General features: G+C 36.6%; 1 pseudogene across 1 annotated transcript; it reads left to right on the top strand.

Annotated features, from left to right (window-relative positions):
- The first annotated feature begins 5,433 nt into the window (after window positions 1-5,433).
- On the top strand, window positions 5,434-6,065 carry LOC308641035 (large ribosomal subunit protein eL6-like; annotated as a pseudogene). The gene has a single exon. The product of its transcript is annotated as a large ribosomal subunit protein eL6-like (transcript).
- Window positions 6,066-7,748: the final 1,683 nt, after the last annotated feature.

Below are 7,748 nucleotides of genomic sequence, written 5' to 3'. Positions count from 1 at the left end.
GGATTTTCTGGTTTTCAGATTTAAAAAATAAGACCAAAGAAGTTAAATGACTTAGGAGGTACAACTTAAAGGTGTGTAGTCAAATATGAATGCAAGGTTTTTCTGTTATTATGGAATGGCAATCACTTGAGTATTTATTTATCACAGTGCTTAATGCTATAAGTTATTGAAATTGGAATCATCTTTGCTTCCAAAGAATTTGAGATATATATGAAAAGATAAGACTAACATTTAGAGTGCCAGGGCTGTAGCTCAGCAGCAGAATGCTTGCCTAGCATGAGTGAGGCACTGGGTTCAATCCTCAGCACCACATAAACAAATAAATAAATAAAATAAAGGCATCTGTCCATCTACAACTACAAAAAAATAAAATAAAATAATAATAACAGTTAATTCATTCATATTCCATCACTTCTCTCATTGCTTTCCATTTTCTATGCTATAAAAAGTACATTTGTCTTTGTCCCTGATTCTGGGAAGAATATACCTTGGATGGTAGGATATTTTTTGTTATTCATGACAAGCCCCTTGTAATCACACCTGAGTTTGAGCTAATGAGGTATCCTAGGATGGACTGGTCATGAGAAAGACAAAGTAATTAGAAGGTTAGAACTTTGTCTCACCCACTGGCCTCTGAAAAGGAAAGGGGGAGAAGCATACACTAGAAATTTGAGTTATTCAACAAGGAGATGGAGGTTGATGAATCCATCCCCCCATGTGTATGGACACACCCAAACTTAGTGAAGGCAGAGGCTCCCGTGCTTGAGACTCTTCCACACCTCACACTATGTGGCTCTTCATCTGGCTATTCACTATGTTCTTTATAATAAACTGGTAGATGTCAGTAGTATTTTCCTGAGTTCTGTAGGTCATTCTAGCAAATTATTAAACCTGCAAAGGGGATTTTTAGAATCCTTAGCTTAGATTCAGCACATCAGATCTGTGAGTGGCCTACAGGACTTGTTACTGCCAACTGCCTTCTGAACTGAAGGAAATTCTGTGAGACTGAACTCTTGGCTTCTGGAGTCTGCAGTAGCTATGAGTAATTAAGGTCAGAATTAAATTGACCTTAGAATACCCAGTTAGTGTTGGAGAATTACAGACCAACATATGGAAAAATTTCTAGAAACACAACCTTCCAAGACTGAATCACAAAGCAATTGATAATCTGAATAGACCTATAACTAGTAAAAAGATTGTATCACAAGTCAAAATCCTCCTAACAATACCCAGCAACAATCAACAACAAAAACTTCTAAAACAATAAAGCCTAGTACCAAGTGGTTTCACTGGTAAATTCTCTCAGACATTTAAGAATTAAAATTAATCCCCAAATCTTGAAAAATCTAAGAGGTAAGAATAAGTCCAAACTCATTCTATGAGACTAGCATTATCCTCACAACAAACCCAAAGACAACACAAGAAAACTATAGACCAATATTCCTCATGAGTATTTCCTCAGAAACATACTGACAGAATTTGAGTACATTAAAAGACCATGACTAGGGAGAATTTATTCCTGGAATTCAAAAACAGCTCAGCATTGCTAGGGTTTGAATATGGGTAGTGTCCATCAAATGTCCACGTTAAAGGCTTGTTTTGCAGAGTGGTGTTATTGGGAGATGCTGTGCACCTTTAGAAAGTGGAGCCTTGTGGGAGGTCCTTAAGTCATTGAGGGTTTGCCCTTGAAAGGGATGGTGGGACCTTGCCAATCATGGTTTTTTTTTTTTTTTTTTTTTTTTTTGGTGCTGGGGGTTAAATCCATGCACACATAACTACTGATTCACATCCTCAGCCCTTTTGATTTTTTAAATTTATTTATTTATTCTAATTTGTTATATATAACAGGAGAATGCATTTCAGTTCATAGTACACATATAGAGCACAACTTTTCATGTCTCTGGTTGTACACAAAGTAGAGTCACACCATTCGTGTCTTCATACTGTACTTGGGGTAATGATGTCCCTCCTACCCCTCTTCCCTTCCCTCCCACTCCTTCCCCTTTGCCATATCTAAAGTTCCTCAATTCCTCCCATGCTCCCCCCTCCACCCATTCCCATTATGGATCAGCATCCTCATATCATAGAAAATATTCAGCATTTGGTTTTTTGGGATTGTCAGCCTTTTTTATTTTTTATTTTGAGACAGGGTATTCCTAAATCGCTTAGGACCTCAATAAATTGCTGAGGCTGGCTTTGAACTGCTATCCTCCTGCCTCAGCCATCTAGTCACTGGGATTACAGGAGTGCATCACTGTGCCCAGCACCAATCATTTTTGGTTTTTAACTTTGTAATAACAACATTTCATATTTTGTCTTTCCACATTTTTTCTTAGTACATTATAGTTGATATGATGATGGGATTTGTTGTTACATATTCATAAATGCACAGAATATAATAATAAAATTTGTCTACTATCACTCCCCAGCACTTCTGCCAATCATGTTTTCACATAAGAAAAACATTTGTCAAAATCAACACTCTTTCATTATTTAAAAGAAAGAAAACTTAACAAACTAAGAACATTAAGAAACAAAAGCTACCTCAACATAATAGAGGCATATATGAAAAATTCCACAGCCAAAAATACTGAAAGTATTTTTCTTCTAGATGAAGATCTAGAAGTGATTTGGGAATACCCTGTCTTCAAGATGAAGACAAAGATGTCCACTTTTACCACTTATGTTCAATGTAGTACCGGAAGTCCTAGTCAGAATAAATAGGCAAGAAAAAGAAATAAAAGTTATTTAAATTGGAAAGGAAGAGGTGAAATTATCTGTTTACAAATGACATGTAGAGAACCCTAAAAGTTCCACAAAAAAATCTGGGAGAACAAATAAATAAATTCAGCAAAATTGCATGTTACAAAATCAACATACAGGGTTGGGGTTGTAGTTCAGTGGCACAGTGCTCACCTAGCATATGCGAGGCTCTGGGTTCAATCCTCAGCACCACATAAAAATAAATAAATAAAATAAAGATGATATTGTGTCCAATAAAAATCAACATACAAACATTAAGTTGCATTTCTATATATTAATGAGTCATCCAAGAAGGAAATTAAGAAAATGATTTTATTTACAGTAGCATCAGAAAAAAATGAAATACTTAAACTTAACTGAGGATGTAGAAGTCTTATTCAATGAAAATCACAAAATGTTGCTGAACAAAATTAAATACAAATAAATGGAAAGATAGCTAATATTCATGGGTTGCAAGATTCAATATTATTAAGATGTCAACATTACCTGAGTGATAAACAAATTCAATGCAACTGCTAAAAATCCCAGTGGTATTTTTTGCAAAGATAGAAAAAAATCCATCCTACAATTCATATGGGATTTCAAAGGACCTCAAATACCCAAAACAATCCTGAAAAAGAAGAGCCAAAATCAGAAGTCTTACACTTCTAATTTCAAAACCTATTACGAGGCTACAGAAATCAATATAATGTGGCACTCGTATAATGACAGACATGAAATACATGGAGAGCCCCTAAACGAACCTTTACATATCTGATCAATAATTTCTGTCAAGAATGCCAAGACTATTCAATGGAGAAAACAATCTTTCAGGGCTGGGGATGTGGCTCAAGCGGTAGCACACTCGCCTGCCATGCGTGCGGCCCGGGTTCGATCCTCAGCACCACATACAAAGATGTTGTGTCTGCCGAAAACTAAAAAAAAAAATATTAAAAAATTATCTAAAAAATTTAAAAAAAAAGAAAACAATCTTTCAATAAATTGTATTGGGAAAACTAAATAGCCACATGCAAAAGAATTAAGTTGGACTTTTACCTTGTACCATATTCAAAATGGATCAAAGCGCTAAATGTAAGACCTAAAATTCTTAGAAGAACGCATAGAGGTAAAAGTTCATTATCTTGGACTTGGCAATGATCCCTAAGGTAAGACAAACAGTAAATAAGAAAAAAAGTAAAAAATAGATAACTGGTGTTAGACCACATCACAAAGAAAAGACCACTGACTCCAACTGAAATCAAATTAAAGCAAGCTTATAATTTTGACCGGCCAGGCTGCCTCTCCCAACAAAAACCGCGGAAACAAAAGACAGCCCCAAAGCTCTTCCAGAGCGCAGCTTTATAGCCCAGAAAGTTACACAAAGGAGGGTTTGAGAACTTACAGATAACAAAATTTTGACAAGCACAACACAAAGGCAAGAAGTAGATCTCTGCACAGGATTTATGAGGCACCATTAGAGTTCCAGAGAGGGTCCTTATCTGGCCAGGGAAAGCCAGAATTTATGAGGGCCACTAAAGTTCCAGAGAGGGTTGTTATCTGGTCAGGGAAAGCCAGGCATGGGTGAGTTCAAGGCACGGGCAGGCATTCTAAGCAAGTTTAGACATCACAGTAATTTATAGTAAAGCCGAAATTAGCTTTTCATGCCTTTGTGGCAAGATGGCTCCCAATCTTAAGAGGGAATTAGGCTGGGTTTATCACTGGATTACATAAACATTTAAAAAACTGTCCAAACATATGAAAAGATGCTCAACATTATCAGTCATTAGGGAAAAACAAATCAAAACCATGAGATAATTCACACCCATGCAAAAAAAAAATAGCAATAATGAATGAGTATGTAGAAATATTGGAACCCTTGTGCAATGTTGGTACTGGTAGGCAATATGTCACTTGTTGAGTGTGTGGGAGATCTTGCCTTTTGGTTTCGTTTCCCCATCTAGTTTCTCTCCACTAAAGTTAAGTTTCCGTCTCTGGAGAAGAACATCACCTAATCTCTCACTCCTCCCCCTCCTCTCTGAAGGGTGCCAAGCCAAAGGGCGCCAAAGTCAAAAGTTTTCTCAACCAATCCCTGCGGGACTCAGTGTCCACTCACGAGTTGCTGAGTCACCCTGCCAATCAGCACCCATTCTGTGTCACCCTGCCACGTGGCCAAAGCAACCCTTCTTAAGCTGAAGGTTCCAGGCTCACGCTGCTGCTGCTACTCTCTCTCTCTCCTTTCTACCCCTTCAGGCAGCCCCCCAATAAAATCTCTTGGTTGAATTTCAGTCTCTCATCTTTTACCACTGAGTTATATTCCCAGCCCTTCTCATATTTTATTTTGAGACCTGGTCTCAAAGTTGCCCGGGCTGGCCTACCACTTGCAATCTTCCTGCCTCAGCCTCCCAAGTTGCCAGTGTTAACAGCCATGCACCATTGTGCCTGGCTAGACTTTCAGTTCTGTAAGATGAAAATTTTAGAGATCTGTTGAACAATAATTTAAAAATTTTGAATATATTTAACACTTCTGAACTGTATACTTAAAAATGGTTTAGCTGCTAATGTGTATATTCTTTATTGCTTGTAGAATTTTTAAAATAGTAGTATATTAAGCAAATGATTTTTATGTAAAATTTGACTGCTTTGCTTAATAAGATAATAGAGGGTACTTAGTTCTCTTTCCCTTTTTGCAAGATGGTGAGTGAAATGGCTGAGAAGAAACCCAAGAAAGGGAAGCCCCGCTGCAGCTGAAACCCTGTCCTGGTTAGAGGACTTGGCAGACACTCCTGATCTGCTATTTATTCCCAAAAGGCCATGTACAAAAGAAAGTACTTCACTGCTAAATCCAAGGTTGAGAAGAAGGAGGAGAAGGCCCTTGCTACTGTTACAAAACTAACCGGTGTTGACAAGAACGGTAGTATCAGAGTGGTTAAGTTGTTGAGCCATGACAAACCAATCAACCAAGCTTCAGTCAGCATGTGAGAAAACTGCAAGCCAGCATCACTCCTGGACCATCCTGATCATCTTACCAGGTGCCGCACAGGCAAGAAAGTAGTTTTCCTGAAGCAGCTGAGCAGTGGCTTGCTACTTGTGATGGGACATCTTTCTCAATTGAGTTCCTCTGCGTTGAACACAACAGAAATTTGTTATTACCATCTCCACAGAGACTGATAATAGCAAGGTGAAAATCCCAAAACATCAACTTCAAGAAGAAGTTGCAGAAGCCCAGACACCAGGAAGGTGACATCTTTGACACTGAGAAAGAGAAATATGAGATTACAGAGCAGCATAAGGTTGATCAGAACGCTGTGGACTCACACATTTAACCCCAAATCAAAGGGCTACATGTGATCCATTTGCTCTAACAAATGGAATGTATTCTCACAAATTGGTGTTCTAAATTTCTTTCCAAGAACTTAATTAAATATCTTTAAAAAAAGAGGAAGAAAAAGATAATAGGCACATACCTGTAATCCCAGATACTTAAGAGGCTAAGGCAGGAGGAATAATTTTCTTGACTTACTATAAATATCATTATTTACAGAACCATTAAAAAAGTGGGAGTATTAAAGTCAAGTTTAAGGGCTGGGGATGTGGCTCAAGTGGTAGCGCGCTCGCCTGGCATGCATGCAGCCAGGGTTCGATCCTCAGCACCACATACCAACAAAGATGTTGTGTCCGCCGAGAACTAAAAAAAAATAAATATTAAAAAAAAATTCTCTCTCTCTCTCTCTCTCCTCTCTCACTCTCTCTTTAAAAAAATAAAATAAAGTCAGGTTTAAAATCAGTTACTACTCATAGATAAAACATAAATTACAAAACTTGGAGAGAAACATGTTTTGAAATAATTTCTTAGAGTTCATAGTAAGAATTTCTTAGCTTTGGGGCTGGGTTTGTGTCTAGTGGTAGAAGGCTTGGCACCACATAAAAATAAATAAATTAATTAAAGGTATTGTGTCCATCTGCAACTTAAAAAAATAAATGGAATCATGTGATCTTAAAAAAAAGAATTTCTTAGGTTTAATTCTAAAATTAAAAATTATTTAGCTGGGAGAAGTGACAGAGTGTAATCCCAGCAACTCAGGAGGCTGATGCAAGAGGATTGCAAGTTTAAGGCCAGCCTCTGAAAACTCAGTGAGGCCCTAAGCAATTTAGTGAGACCCTGACTCAAAATAAAAAATAATATGGACCAGAAATACAGCTCAGTGGTAAAGCACTTCTGGGTTCAATCCCCAGTACCAATAAATAAATACCTATTTTAATAATTAAATTAAGATACTATCTTTCAGTATCTTTCTCTCAAGTGAACAGTGGAATTTTCCACATGCTGTGGGATATGGGGTATCACAGTAGATTGAATGCAGAGACATTTATGAAAATTCAGTGGTCTTCTAAGACTGACGTTAAACTGGTAAAATTATAAGACAATATCACTCCTTCACAAAATGTTGTTTTATTTTATTTTTTTAATATTTTTTTTTTAGGTGTAGATGGACACAACATAATACCTTTATTTTTATGTGGTGCTGAGGATGGAACCTGGGTCCTGCCCAGGCGAGCGCTCTACTGTTGAGCCATAATCCCAGCTCTCAAATTGTTGTTTTAAAAAGTGACTTTTCTTAAAATATCTTAACTTGTAATAGGTTTAAGAAATTCTTAAATTTCTTAAAATTTGTAATGGAATAAGAAATTCTTTTTTTTTAAGTCATATACCACATGATTCCTTTTTAAAAAAAAAAGTTTTCCATTATTTTAAATGAATAAATATATGGGGGCTGGGGTGTGGTTCAGTGGTAGAATGTTTGCCTCACATGAGTGAGGCACTGAGTTCTATCCTCAGCACCACATAAATAAATAAAATAAAGGTATTGTGTCCATCTATAACAAAAAATTTTTAAATAATTTTTTTAAAAAATAAATATTTTTCTAATTTCTTAGTTTTTATTTTTTAGACAGTCTATATCAATAAGTATAATTTACATAAATCCTTTGCATCATCAATAAGGTTT

This window comes from Spermophilus citellus, assembly GCF_964194105.1.
Source record: "Spermophilus citellus genome assembly, chromosome: 1".
NCBI classification, from domain to species: Eukaryota; Metazoa; Chordata; class Mammalia; order Rodentia; family Sciuridae; genus Spermophilus; species Spermophilus citellus.
The sequence above is the reverse complement of the archived record's forward strand: the minus strand, read 5'-3'. Positions and strand labels throughout refer to the sequence as shown.